Here is a 15,000-nt window from a genome sequence, read left to right on the forward strand (position 1 = left end):
GTTGTGTGTGTGTATGAGTGTTATGTGCGTCTGTGTACACGATATCTCATCTCCCAATTAACGGAATTACTTGAAATTTGGAACTTAAGGTCCTTTCACTTTAAGGATCCGACACGAACAATTTCGATCGAATGCAATTAAAGATGGCGGCTAAAATGGCGAAACTGTTGTCAAAAACTGGGTTTTTCGTGATTTTCTCGGAACGGCTTCAACGATTTTGATAAATTCATACCTGAAATAGTCATCGATAAGCTCTATCAACTGCCACGAGTCCCATATCTGTTAAAAATTTCAGGAGCTCCGCCCATCAATGCAGATAGAATCCCAATATCAGGCTTCAGATACAATTGAAACAAAAAAATCAAGTGGAGTAGATTGAGCATGAAAACTCTACAATTAATGTTCAGTAACATTTTCACCTAAATGGTGATTATTCAATATTGCAAATTATTGTTGATTCTATTAAATCATTCACTATGAAGAGATAGCAGACCTCATGTGTGTCTCCAGCGTTATTACCCTGTCACCAGCTGGCTCAAATCACTGAATAGTATACTTGAGATGCGCGGGAAAAAATTAAATCGAGAAAATTGATTATTCAATATTGCAAATTATTGTTGATTCTATTAAATCATTCACTATGAAGAGATAGCAGACCTCATGTGTGTCTCCAGCGTTATTACCCTGTCACCAGCTGGCTCAAATCACTGAATAGTATACTTGAGATGCGCGGGAACACTAGCGTCAGGTGATCAATTTTCATAACGGCAAGGAAAGTTGTGTGAGTGCGCCACACCAGATTTTTTCAATTTGAGTAGGATCCCCAATCTCACCCACCGTCAAATTATCTTTGTGTATGAGATATTAAGCCGTTCTCGGACTTTTCACCCTCTCTGTACATTTTTTAATAACATCAATTATTATATTTCCATATACACCGTGCGCCACAAAGAGGTTTACACGTTCCATTTTCTATTACGTGCCCATTCATGCACCGAACTTTTTCAAATTTCACACAGTTTACAAAGTAGGTTCTTAAAATATTCTGGGGAAATTTCAGCTCCCTCACATTCGTAGAAACAAAATAGCGGCATTTTGAAACTTTCACAAATTCATTAAAATTAATGGACCCCACTATATCAGATACCGTGGTACCACTATGTTCATAAATACTTTATATATACAGTATCTGCTCTACCTAAATTTCCAGCATCAGCGAATTTCTCTACATTTATCCAGTATCCCGAATTAAATAGAATTTCGTTCAAATAGAGTAGAACCTGAAATCAGCTGAAACGGAGAATCCCACAAAACCACTGACTAATTTTCAATTCTCTACAAATAGTAGGTACAGGAGTTTCTAGCACTAAATATTTGATCCCAGCTCATTGCTTGTAGATAGGACACATTCCTCGCATCTGCACATTTTCTGGCTAACTCTAATTTTATGCTGACTCTGAATTTATAATGTCAAGGGTTGGTTCAACTGTATTCAACTGAGTTTGGTTAATGATTTCAAGCTTACTCTTGAATTTATAATTATTATAATTTCGAGGTTGGTCCAACTGTATTTACCTGAGTTCAGTAAAAAAACAGTAGAGTTCAACTTTCAACAGAATCCTGTTTTTCGAGCTTTTCGTTAGTTTGTCATTAGAAGAGGGTTGAGACCCGAATTATTTCAAAACTAATTTTCTAGTAAATAAGTTCAAGGCTTGACAAAATTCGGTTATTTTCTGCTCCTGGGTTTGTGATTAGAATTTGAGACTCAAATAATTTTGAAACTAGATTATTCAGTTTATCACGGTACTTTCAAATAATGAAAAGTTCAGTAGTGTTGAAAATGTAAAGCATAATGATTTTCAACTCAAAATAATTCATAATTTGAGAATGATATTGTATCCATGAACGTATAAATCTATATAATATAAAAGCGAAATGGCACTCACTCACTGACTGACTGACTGACTCACTCACTCGCATAACTAAAAATCTACCGGACCAAAAACGTTCAAATTTGGTAGGTATGTTCAGTTGGCCCTTTAGAGGCGCACTAAGAAATCTTTTGGCAATATTTTAACTCTAAGGATTGTTTTCACGGGTTTAAAGTTCGTCTCTTAGCATGTATATTCTTCTTCTCCCAATCTCTTAATTATAATTGAAATTTCCATATCATATGTTACTATAGAACTATAATCTAGATAGAGTACCTCTTCGAAGCAGTTGTTAACTGGCAACTAAATTTATAATTTTGTCAGTTGGCATTAAGTTGAGTTGACTTTGTTAGGTTGGCACCAAGTTGAAGATTTAAATGCATTTATCGCGGAAAAATTGATTGGGCACTGCTACTTCAATCCTGGGAATATTATATTACTAGCCGTCAGGCTCGCTTCGCTCGCCATATCCGTTTAGTCTGGACCCCCGACTGGATTGTTTTAACATATGATAAAAATGCTCAAATGAAAAATGGAAAATGCAGGCGAGCGAAGCGAGCCTGCTGATCTCATTCTTGGACGATCCAGTCGGGGGTCCAGGGGGCGGAGCCCCCTGGCTAGACGGATACGGCGAGCGAAGCGAGCCTGACGGCTAGTAGATAATATGTATAATGGCAAAGATATAGAAATGCGTTACAAAATGAGAAATAGAGAATATTTGACGTACATTCAAATACTTACACTGAAAAGTTTAAATTTTATTCTACAACATTTGAGTTCCAATGCCCATAATTATTACAGTATTAAACAGTTATTAGTGATGATTTAGTGAAATAGTTTAATTTGGTTTTCAACTTATCTAAATTCTTAATTGCTAGTTTATAAGTATTTTTTACTCGAAATTGGACAAAACTTATGAAGTGAGACAAAACTATTGGACAAAACGTACAACCCATTTTTGGACAATTTCTATCTAAATTTGGGAACTGTTATCTAAAAGGAACAGTTTTGGGCTTCAAGCCTGTTGTTCCCTCCCCAATCATTCATAGTTGAGAATTATATTGTAACCTATGTATAAATAAATAGAATAAAAATGATATTAAAGTTATTTTATGGCTATTTGTGATTGTAATAGTTGTTATATATGTTGTTACCTGGGTACCTGGCCATGTAGGCATAGGAGGTAATGAGCGTGCAGATGAGCTTGCTAAGCGGGGTTCTAGTATGCCATTCCTTGGCCCAGAGCCGAGCTGTGGCATAAGTAAAATAACTGCCTTCCACACAATAAATGGAACTTAGTAATGTAGGTCCAGGGACTTACACCACCAGCAATGGCAGAGTCACCCTGGTCAAGCACTTGGCAAAAGACTGCTGGCAGATGCAAGCCCTCGCTTCACCAGGTGGCTGGTGAGTCTGGTAGCATTCAAGTATTCACGCGTCTTCGGCCTAATTTACAGCATTTGATTTGGATTTTCGTTTAAATGATAATTATAATTGATTTATCATGTTCCTCCACATTTACTGGTAATTATTTTTAACGATAGAACGAAAGTTGAATTTTGCTTTGTTGAACACATGAAAAAAGGAATCTCAATCTGAAGATTAATTATAGCTTCCCAAATATTATACTTTCAAACATGAGTTAATTGTATTGGTTGTACTAGAGCACAGAGGCCTGTTTTTCATTAGTAGAGTTATTGGTAGAGTTCCCTGGGCAATTACTAACAATCTTGTGGAACTCTCTCAATCTGAACGTTCATGGTAGAGTACTAGTTTTTAGTAGAGTAGAGTGGGATAGCACCGTGGGATAGTACTCTACCACTTGCCTTTCCCCACCAAAGCTTCTCACTCTACTCTACCACTACTATGCTAATGGAAACAGTCTCGAGTTAGTAGAGTAGAGTCGTGGTACCTGCAGCTAGTAGAGTAGAGTTCTGTTCACTAGACAACACACTTTACCAACTATTCTCAATTGTAGTGAAAACAGTTACTCGACCAAGGAAGTAGAGTGGAGTTAGTATGCCAGTTACTCGACCAAGTAAGTAGAGTAGAGTTAGCTCGGTAGAGTTGGTATGCCAGTTACTCGACCACCAACTATACTATAGTAAGGTCCACGTTATAATGGCAGTGGATAAAGATAAAAGAATAGCGATGCCGATTCTCTGCATTTATTAATTATTCAATTCATTCATTCATTCAATTCAATTTATTTCCATCAAAAAATACATCAATAAAACATTTACATCACAATTCTACATCATATTTCCACACTGTCAAAAAATAATTGGCATCGTTGTGGACCTAGAAAAGGATAGTACCACCGGCTTTGTCAAATGTAGACTAGGATAGCAAAACCAAAGTTGATCAAATACTGTCATTATAACGTGGACCTCAATATAGTAAAAACCAGGCTATAATGTCGGTTATACACATGAGTACTGTACTATGTATGCTATAGCACTACATTGGTTATACTTACACCTTATCGCAGATCAAATATATGGGGAATACACAGCATGAATAAATGCCTGTAATAATTTACCACGGGCAGCAAAATATATAACAACAATTCTACAACATTTGAGTTCCAATGCCCATAATTATTACAGTATTAACAGTTATTAGTGATGATTTAGTGAAATTGTTTTATTTGGTTTTCACTTATCTAAATTCTTAATTGCTAGTTTATAAGTATTTTACTCAAAATTGGACAAAACTTATGAAGTGAGACAAAACTATTGGACAAAACTTACAACCCATTTTTGGACAATTTCTATCTAAATTTGGAACTGTTATCTAAAAGGAACAGTGTTTGGCTTCAAGCCTGTTGTTCCCTCCCCAATCATTCATAGTTGAGAATTATATTGTAACCTATGTATAAATAAATAGAATAAAATGATATTAGAGTTATTTTATGGCTATTTGTGATTGTAATAGTTGTATATATGTTGTTACCTGGGTACCTGGCCATGTAGGCATAGGAGGTAATGAGCGTGCAGATGAGCTTGCTAAGCGGGGTTCTAGTATGCCATTCCTTGGCCCAGAGCCGAGCTGTGGCATAAGTAAAATAACTGCCTTCCACACAATAAATGGAACTTACCAATGTAGGTCCAGGGACTTACACACCAGCAATGGCAGAGTCACCCTGGTCAAGCACTTGACAAAAGACTGCTGGCAGATGCAAGCCCTCGCTTCACCAGGTGGCTGGTGAGTCTGGTAGCATTCAAGTATTCACGCGTCTTCGGCCTAATTTACAGCATTTGATTTGGATTTTCGTTTAAATGATAATTATAATTGATTTATCATGTTCCTCCACATTTACTGGTAATTATTTTTAACGATAGAACGAAAGTTGAATTTTGCTTTGTTGAACACATGAAAAAAGGAATCTCAATCTGAAGATTAATTATAGCTTCCCAAATATTATACTTTCAAACATGAGTTAATTGTATTGGTTGTACTAGAGCACAGAGGCCTGTTTTTCATTAGTAGAGTTATTGGTAGAGTTCCCTGGGCAAGTACTAACAATCTTGTGAACTCTCCCAATGTAAACGTTCATGGTAGAGTACTAGTTTTTAGTAGAGTAGAGTGGGATAGCACCGTGGGATAGTACTCTACCACTTGCCTTCCCCCACCACCGCTTCTCACTCTACTCTACCACTACTATGCTAATGGAAACAGGCTCAAGTTAGTAGAGTAGAGTCGTGCCTGTAGCTAGTAGAGTAGAGTTCTGTTCACTAGACAACACACTTTACCTACTATTGTCAATTGTAGTGAAAACAGTTACTCGACCAAGTAGTAGGTAGAGTTTTAGCTCGGTAGAGTTGGTATGCCAGTTACTCGACCACCAACTATACTATAGTAAGGTCCACGTTATAATGGCAGTGGATAAAGATAAAAGAATAGCGATGCCGATTCTCTGCATTTATTAATTATTCAATTCATTCATTCATTCAATTCAATTTATTTCCATCAAAAAAATACATCAATAAAACATTTACATCACAATTCTACATCATATTTCCTACACTGTCAAAAAATAATCCATCTAGACCTAATGGACCTAGAAAAGGATAGTACCACCGGCTTTGTCAAATGAATATACTAGGATAGCAAAACCAAAGTTGATCAAATACTGTCATTATAACGTGGACCTCAATATAGTAAAAACCAGGCTATAATGTCGGTTATACACATGAGTACTGTACTATGTATGCTATAGCACTACATTGGTTATACTTACACCTTATCGCAGATCAAATATATGGGGAATACACAGCATGAATAAATGCCTGTAATAATTTACCACGGGCAGCAAAATATATAACAACAATTCAACACAAATTTAGAGGGAGAACACATATAGATATATTATAATTTAACGTAGATAAATAACGCTTAGAGAACGAAACCCCTTACTAATGAATATGCATGGCTTGGGAAAATCGAGCTCTAAAATTTTCAATGCCGACCAGATTTTCCATGGCTTTTTCCAGTCCCTACATAGATCTGAAAGACTTGTTTGCAGACGACTCGTCTGACGTCAGACAGGTTTCTTTCCGGCCCGAGGCCTAAAGAGTGCCCTTTCCAGCCGCTAACATGGAACTAAGAAAGGTATCAAAAATCAGCTGATCAAAAACTTTTCATTATTTGTGTCATTATTCATAATTAAAACTTTATAATATATCATCTTATTCTCATTTGAAAGAAGTTAGAACTAAGTCTTCTAAATATAATTTTGTTCTAGTATAGACATGTCACCAGTCAAATGAGTGTTACTCAAAAATTGATGTAATGTGACGATAAATACATGAAATGAAATGAAAGAATAAAAAAGTATAAACTCAACCTCCCACATAATTGAACATCATCTTTTAGGTTATTTAGACAAATCAGAATAAAAAATAAAAATACTTGGACAATTTCCTGATATTCAGATTACCTCAGATTTGCTAGAGCTATCACCTTCCACTTCTGCTTTCGGAAGTGCTTAGTAAACAACTATTCTCATATATTGTTCAGTATTGTGTGTGGCGAAAAATAGCGGGAAAAATGTTTTTCCTGCTATCAATATTTTCTAGTCCTCGGCCTACGGCCTCGGACTTGAAATCCGATTTCGAGCCGGAAAAATCTCATTTTCTGCTCTAGGTGCGAAATATACTATTGAGTTACAACCACTTCATAACAGAGCAGTCGAAAAATATTCAATCTATATTATGGAATTTATAAAATAGGGTTAAAGTACCCTTTCAAATTAATAAAATAATAAAACAAGAATACATCGTCAGAAGTTGACGATGGTGATCACTGAAACTAGACTAGTAGTTACAATTTGTATTCTTGTTTTATCAATTTTAAAGAATACTATAATTCTATTTTATAAATACAAGAAAGTATCCCTGAATTCATACATTTTATGTTATGGAAATTTATTAGTTGATCACTAAAAAGGAAATTACTCAAATTCCCCCAAATTCCTCAGAAAAAATTCTCAAAAATCAGTCACTCAAAAGCTTAACAAACAATGTAAACCTACCTACATACCTCCAGAAGAAAGGCAAAAAATGATACCTCATCTATTTAGGGTTGTAGGGTTGACCTCTATTTTTTCTCCCTTCTCAGCCTGTTGGGCCTTTTTCAGTCCTTAAGGACTGCTCCTTAGTATCCTTAAGGAGGGGACCTCACTGTCCTTATAAGAACGAGAGAATCTTTTGTGTAGGACTGTACAGTGTACACTTTCTATAGATACCTTACAGCTTCCATTTTTTTTATCTTGCGTATTACTGTGTAAGGGTGGGGGGAAGAGTTAAAAAAGTGTTAGGGGGAGATGAGGAGGAAGAGAAAGGGGAGAATGAGGAGGACGGGGATGAGGAAGAGAAGGAGGAGGAGGTGGAAGAGAAGGAGGCAGAGAAATACAATCTTTTCACTTATTGTGTATTGTGTGTAGAGTAGACTGGAACCATGTAGGCCTAATGATGATGATCCAACAAGAAGAAAAAGATGAAGAAGAAGAAGAAGGAGAAGAAGAAGAAGAAGAAGAAGAAGAAGAAGAGAAGAAGAAGAAGAAGAATAAGAAGAAAAGAAGAAGAAGAAGAAAAAAGAAAGAAGAAGAAGAAGAAGAAGAGAAGAAGAAGAAGACGAAAAGAAGAAGAAGAAGAAGACGAAGAAGAAAAGAAGAAGAAGAAGAAGAAGAAGAAGAAGAAGAAGAAGAAGAAAAGAAGAAGAAGAAGAGAAGAAAGCGAAGAAGAAGAAGAAAAGAAGAAGAAGAAGAAGAAGAGAAGAAGAAGAAGAAAGAAGAAGAAGAAGAAGAAGAGAAGAAGAAGAATAAGAAGAAGAATAAGAAGAAGAAGAAGACGAAGAAGGAAGAGAAGAGAAGAAGAAGAAAGAGAAAAGAAGAAGAAGAAAAAGAAGAAGAAGAAGAAGAAGAAGAAGAAGAAGAAGAAGAGAATAGGGTCCAAAATAGGGTTATGATTTCACTTTATTAAAATTTAGTCCATTTTCTCTCAAGAACAACAAAAACTAAGATTTTTAAACTTTGACTGTTGAAAAAAGAATAAAAAACAAAAATATCACACTCAAATCACCATTGATTGGAAAATTTTAAAAAATTTAGAGCCAAAATATATCAACCTTGTTAATACTACTTACTGATTTTGGCTGACAATTTTACCTTTTGGTAGTGATTTGGTGTTCTAATTAGATTATAACCAACTTAAATATTTTCACCATTACTTATCATTGTCGCATTAATAAATTGCCATTCCATGTCTCAGAAAGAAGGAATTCATTTGATCAATTTCAAATTGTTACTCAACAAAATCGACATTTTCTACGTTAGAACCACTTCGACCAGAGTAGGACACACCCACAGCGCTCTCTCATTGGCTGTTGACCTTATGGAGACACCATTGCAACTTCAGTTTGTGTGAAGAAAACTGTTTAAATAGAAAATACCATATACTTATCTTGAATTCCTACCTTGCTAGGCTGAGATTTGTGCATAAATACATTCTGCCGTTCCATATGAAGGAATAGGAATTTCAACTTATTGGTCCAGTTGCACAAAACTCTAATACATTTTAAGATTATTAAATGGCGGTTAATCGATGTCATATGAATTATATATAAACAAAATTGATGTCAAATATAAATGAAGTCCCAAAATATCAATATATTCTCACAAATATGAAAGAAATATAGTTTAGTATATTATTGATCTCAGATAAAGATGAGCCTCAAAACATGAATTATACTCTCAAAAATCTGGTGTGGCGCACTCACACAACTTACCTTGCCGTTATGAAAATTGATCACCTGACGCTAGTGTTCCCGCGTATCCTAAGTCCACTATTCAAAGATTTGAGCCAGCTGGTGACAGGGCAATAACGCTGGAGACACACATGAGGTCTGATATCTCTTCATAGTGGATGATTTAATAGAATCAACAATAATTTGCAATTGAACAATCACATTTTCTCGAATTTAAAGCCTATTTTCAATTTTAGGTGAAAATGTTTCTGAACACTAATTGTAGAGATTTTCATGCTCAATCTACTCCACTTGATTTTTTTTTGTTCCAATTGTATCTGGAGCCTGATAATTGGGAATCTATCTGCATTGCTGGTGCGGAGCTCCTGAAATTTTTACAGATATGGGACTTGTGGCAGTTGATAGAGCTTATCGATGACTATTTTAGGTATGAATTTGATCAAAATCGTTGGAGCCGTTTCCGAGAAAAATCACGAAAAACCCTGTTTCTGACAACATTATCGCCATTTTAGCCGCCATCTTGAATTGCATTTGATCGAAATTGTTCGTGTCGGATCCTTATAGTGGAAAGACCTTAAGTTCCAAATTTCAAGTCATTTCGTTAATTGGGAGATGAGATATCGTGTACACAGACGCACATACACTCATACATACACACACACACATACAGACCAATACCCAAAAACCAGTTTTTTGGACTCAGGGGACCTTGAAACGTATAGAGATTTAGAAATTGGGGTACCTTAATTTTTTTCGGAAAGCAATACTTTCCTTACCTATGGTAATAGGGTAAGGAAAGTAAAAATATGAAGGAAGTCCTAGAATATAAACATACTCTCACAAATATGAAAGAAGTTCTAAAATATGAACATACTCTCACAAATATGAAATATAGTTCAGAATTATTGATCTCGAATAAAAATGAAGCCTCAAAATATGAATATACTCTCACAAAAATATGAAAGAAGTCTTAGAATATAAATATACCTCTACAAAAACATGGAAGAAGACCTAAAATAAATATACTTCCACAGATATGAAAGAAGTCCTCAAATATAAATATAGTCCCCCGAATAATATACAAATATAAGATGATTGAACAAAACTCGTTCAACTGTAAAATTAATCTCACAAAAATATTATGTCTCATCTTCAGCAGTAGGCCAACATCTCAACAGGAGTTATTTCTGAATATATATTCCACATGACTAGTTCCTGAACGAGGAGGAGAGAGATACAAATACAGTTCTAGAGGGGTATGAGGGAGATATGAGGAAAAGTGAAAGGGAAGAAGGAGAAGAAGCAGGATTGGAAGAGAAAGGAGATGAGGAGGATGGAAAAGTATTGAGAAAAAGGAGTAGTATATTGAGTATAAAAAGTGGTAAAAAAGGAATTGGGAGAAGGTGCAGGAGGAAAAAAGGAAGAAATAGATGAAGAGTAGAGAAAGCAGAAGATGAGAGAAGAAGAAGAAGAAGATGGAAAGAAAATGGGGGGAGAAGGAGAAGTGGAATGAGAAGTGGGAGTTTGAGTGTAAAAAAATAAATAGAGGAGTAGAAGCGGGTAAAGGAAGAGAAAATACTGTAGAATAAGAACAAGAGAACAAAAAAAACGCTTTGATGAAATGGGACAAGAGACAAGATAAGAGAATGAGAAACAAAGAGTAATGGAGAAAGATGGAGGAGTAAGACCGTGTTGAAGTACGAGTTGGAAGAGGGAGAAGAAGTAGTAGACGAATGAGTAGAAGAAGAGGAAGAGGAAGAAGAAGAAGAGAAAAGGGAAGAATAAGAATAAGAAGAAGAAGTAGGAGGAAAAGAGAGGTGATAAGTTGGTAGAGAAATTAGAGAAGAAGAAGGCACTAACACAAATTTCACTTTTGGGAAAAGAAACTTGACAAAACAAAAGAGGAGGAAGAAGTAGTGGGAAAGACAAATAAGTGGAGAAAGAAGGAGGAGCAAAAGCAATGGGACAAGAAGAAAGAGGAGAAAAAACTATAGATATAGAGCTAGACAAGGACAGTAAGAAGAAAGTACAAGAAGCATGAGAAGAAATCGAATAGGAAGATGAGAAGGTGAAGGCGTTGGAAAAAGTGATATCAGCTATAGAAGAAAGAGAAGAAGTGAGAAAAGGATGAGGAGGAGATGATGAATGGGAAGGTGAGGGAGACGTTGAAGAAGTTCAGTATTAAAAGAGAAAGAAGAATCATGAAGAGGATGAAAAGAAGGAGTTTATAATGTATAATATACAGAATAAGAGAAGAGAAAAAGTGGCAATAGACAAGGAAGAAGCACTAGAGAAACAGTAGACAACGAAGTAGCACAGGAGAAAGAGGTAGATGTGAATAGGGTAAAGGGGGAAAAGGATGAAGACGAGGATTAGAAAAAAAGGGAGAATGAGGAGGAAGAGTGTGAAAAGAAGGAGGATGAGGATGAGAAAAACAAGAAAAGTGGAAGGAGTTACTGAGAATCGATTGAAGGACTCTTGGGATCTGGTTGGATATCCTTAAGGACACGAGGAATTGAATGAAATATTACTGTTGGAGGATGAGGTGGGTATTAAAGAGCGAGAGAGAGTGTGTGGGGGGGATATGTGTTTACATGCATCATTCATACATGGAGACGAGATGATGTGAATATGGATGTATTTTTTGGAGGAGGCTGTGAAGTAGGGGAACCGTTAAACCTTTTCTTAAGTTATATTGTAAGTGGTTGGGAACGATAGGGTGTATAGGTGACGGGTGAGATGGAGGAAGAGGTGGGGGAGTAGGAGGAGGAAGAGGTGGAGGGGATGGAGTATGATGAAGCGGGGGAAAAGGAGGAGAAGATTTCAATGCACAAGGATGTGAAGGAAAATTTTAGGAAGAGGTTGAAGAGGAGATGATAGAATCGGAGAGAATTTATAAAAATTAGATGAAGAAAAAAGAGAAAAGAAGAAGAAAGAAAATGAGGGGAAAATAAATAATGAATAAAGAAACGATTGTAAAAGAAAGGAGTTGAAAGGAAGAGGGAGTGGAAGAGAAGAGGAAGAAGGTAAACTTGTGAAAAATACAAGAAGAGAAAAAGAAAGAGTAAGAAGAATTCAAGAAGAGGAACAAGAGTGATGAGAATTCAAGGATAGGGAGAAAGAGTATGAAACAAATAAGGAGGATGCAAGAAGAAAGAAGAAAGGGGGGGGGGCAAAAAGAGACCAAAGGGACAGTATGAAGAAGAGTAGGAAGGAGAAGAATAAGGAGGATGCGAAAAGAGTAAAAAATACGTAAACAAAGAGCGATAAAGGAGAAAAGTATAAAGATGGAGTATGAGATGTGAAAAGACGAGGGAATAGAAGATGAAAATAGTTTGTAACGCCAAAAATATCAAATTACAAAAATGAGACATAAATTATAAGATAAAGAATGAGGCGAACGGAAAAAAAGGAAAACTATAGTGGAAAAAATGATTAAAATAATAATTGACAGCTGATTACATTATAATAATAACATTATAATAATAAACAGGTGAAGAAGGAGATGGGTAACTGGTAGGTGATGAGAATGGAGAATGAAAGAAAGAATACTGGTAGAAAAAAGAAGAAAGGAGGTAGAGAAAGAGGAAGGAGAAGAATGCGAAGAAAGAGGGAGAAGAAGAAGAAGAAAAAAGAAGAAAAAGAGGAAGAGGAAGAGGAAGAAGGAGAAAGAGGGAGAAGAAGAAGAAGAAAAAGAAAGAGGAAGAAGAAGAAAAAGAAAAGAAGAAAAGAAGAAGAAAAAGGAGAATTAAGAAAATAAGACAGATGAAAAGGAGGTAGGAAAACTGCAAGGTAGAAGAACTAGGGGAGAAGAATTGGAAGAATAGAGGAGAAGTAGATGGAAAACTGAAAAAAGAAGAAGAACAAAAAGGAGAAGACGAAGAAATATGGAGATACAAATAAAATAAGACATGTTTACGTTTATTGGTTAACTTAAGGAGGGGGACTCCTAAAAAGCATCACTATCATCATCATCATGCTTTATGTATGTGGAATTTGATGTAGGCAGGAAGGAGGAGGTGGTTGAGGGAGGGGAAGGAAGTAAATGTCCAACGGAGTGGAAAATTAAATTTCCCCTCATATGTTCACGTATGTCACGTGTGTATAAATATTAAATAAATATCCAACATAGATATGATATAATATGTGGGACGTTCAAGTCATTCACTGAAGACGAGCTCTGGAGAGGAGACATATTGGGTAGTCAAAAAGGAGAAGGAGATATAAAATGGAGTGAAATGAATTCATAGATCAATAATTTTGATGGAAATGAATGACTTACGGATGTCAACTTGCCGTTTACTGTATTGGATACATTTATTTTATTTCTTCTATGATTTTCATAGCATCATAGAGAAACAATAGCATAAGTAGATATCCCATGGTATAGGGCGTTTATGTCGCAACTTTTACTGTTATCTCAAGCTGATAGTCCACGTAGTTCTTTCCCGTGAAGCTTTATGACGCTGGTAGTCTCTCATATTGTGCCGTTCATACACTCTTACCCGGTCAAAACAGTAAATATCGAGAGTAATCGGCTTGAGATAACAGTAAAAGTTGCAACATAAACGTCGCATGGGATAACAGTAAAAGTTGCGACATAAACGTCACATGGGATATCTACTTACGCTATTGTTTCTCTATAATAGCACCTGATTGAAGACTAATATTAAAATATTCCATGAAAACCATGTCAAGACACCCATGTTACTTATGGAGCGGCCTCCATTTTGTGCCTATTTAATGGCGGTACATTTGAAAATCCAATCTAATTTAATTTGCTCGTAACAGAATCATGCATTATGCATTTTAAAAACAATATTCTAGTTCAGATAATATGTGAATTCAGGTTTTCAATTTTTTAATAATGAAATTTCAATAATAAATGCTTCAATTATTCATTCATTTATTATTATAAATTGTACTCATTCTTGTAACCTATGGATTATGATTCATAAGGCCTTGGGGCAAGACAGAAATATGCGAGGCCAACTTCAAAAAGAGTTTTAAGTTCCAGATCAATTGAATCTAAAAATCAACAATTCAGATTCTGGTACTTTTATTTGTATTTTGTATTTTTGTACTTTGTACTTTTTTATTTTTGTATTTTGTATTTTGATAAATACTACAATTCTGTAGGAATAATTTTTTTTTAGTAATTATTTTATTAGTAATTCCAATTACTAATAACACATCGTGATGTGTTCAATCTACAATGATAACAGCTAAAAATAAATTTGAAAACTAGTGAACTAGAACCCCACAAAATGGCGATTTTGCAATGCATCACGGGATTGTGTCATGACCTGTACTTATAGATCTTGGGTATTCTATTTTGACTTGAATTGATAAGGATAATTCAATGATTGTATTACCATAGAGAAACAATAGCGTAAGTAGATATCCCATGGTATAGGGCGTTTATGACGCAACTTTTACTGTTATCTCAAGCCGATTACTGTCTATTATTGTCGATTTATACTGTTTTGAGCGGGTAAGAGTGTATGAACGGCACAATATGAGAGACCACCAGTGTCATAAAGCTTCACGGATAGAAATAAGTGGACTATCGGCTTGAGATAACAGTAAAAGTTGCGACATAAACGCCATGTTCCATGGGATATCTACTTACGCTATTGTTTCTCTATGGTATTACTAATATTATTAGCGATTAATAATTGGATACAAATTAGAACCAAAATATTGTAAAGTGGTGCAACTCCTCACCATTGCCAAATCGTTTTTGAGCTACGAAGAAAAATAATTCACTATAGTGCCGTCCACGTTATAATGGCAGTGG

At 35.5% G+C, this 15,000-nt stretch overlaps 1 protein-coding gene across 3 annotated transcripts in view; it reads right to left on the bottom strand.

The window, feature by feature from the left end:
* Window positions 1-15,000, bottom strand: part of LOC111057455 — a 356,053-nt gene that overhangs the window by 122,607 nt on the left and 218,446 nt on the right. The gene's annotated exons all lie outside the window — the stretch shown is intronic.

Source organism: Nilaparvata lugens, chromosome 13 (assembly GCF_014356525.2).
Source record: "Nilaparvata lugens isolate BPH chromosome 13, ASM1435652v1, whole genome shotgun sequence".
NCBI lineage: Eukaryota > Metazoa > Arthropoda > Insecta > Hemiptera > Delphacidae > Nilaparvata > Nilaparvata lugens.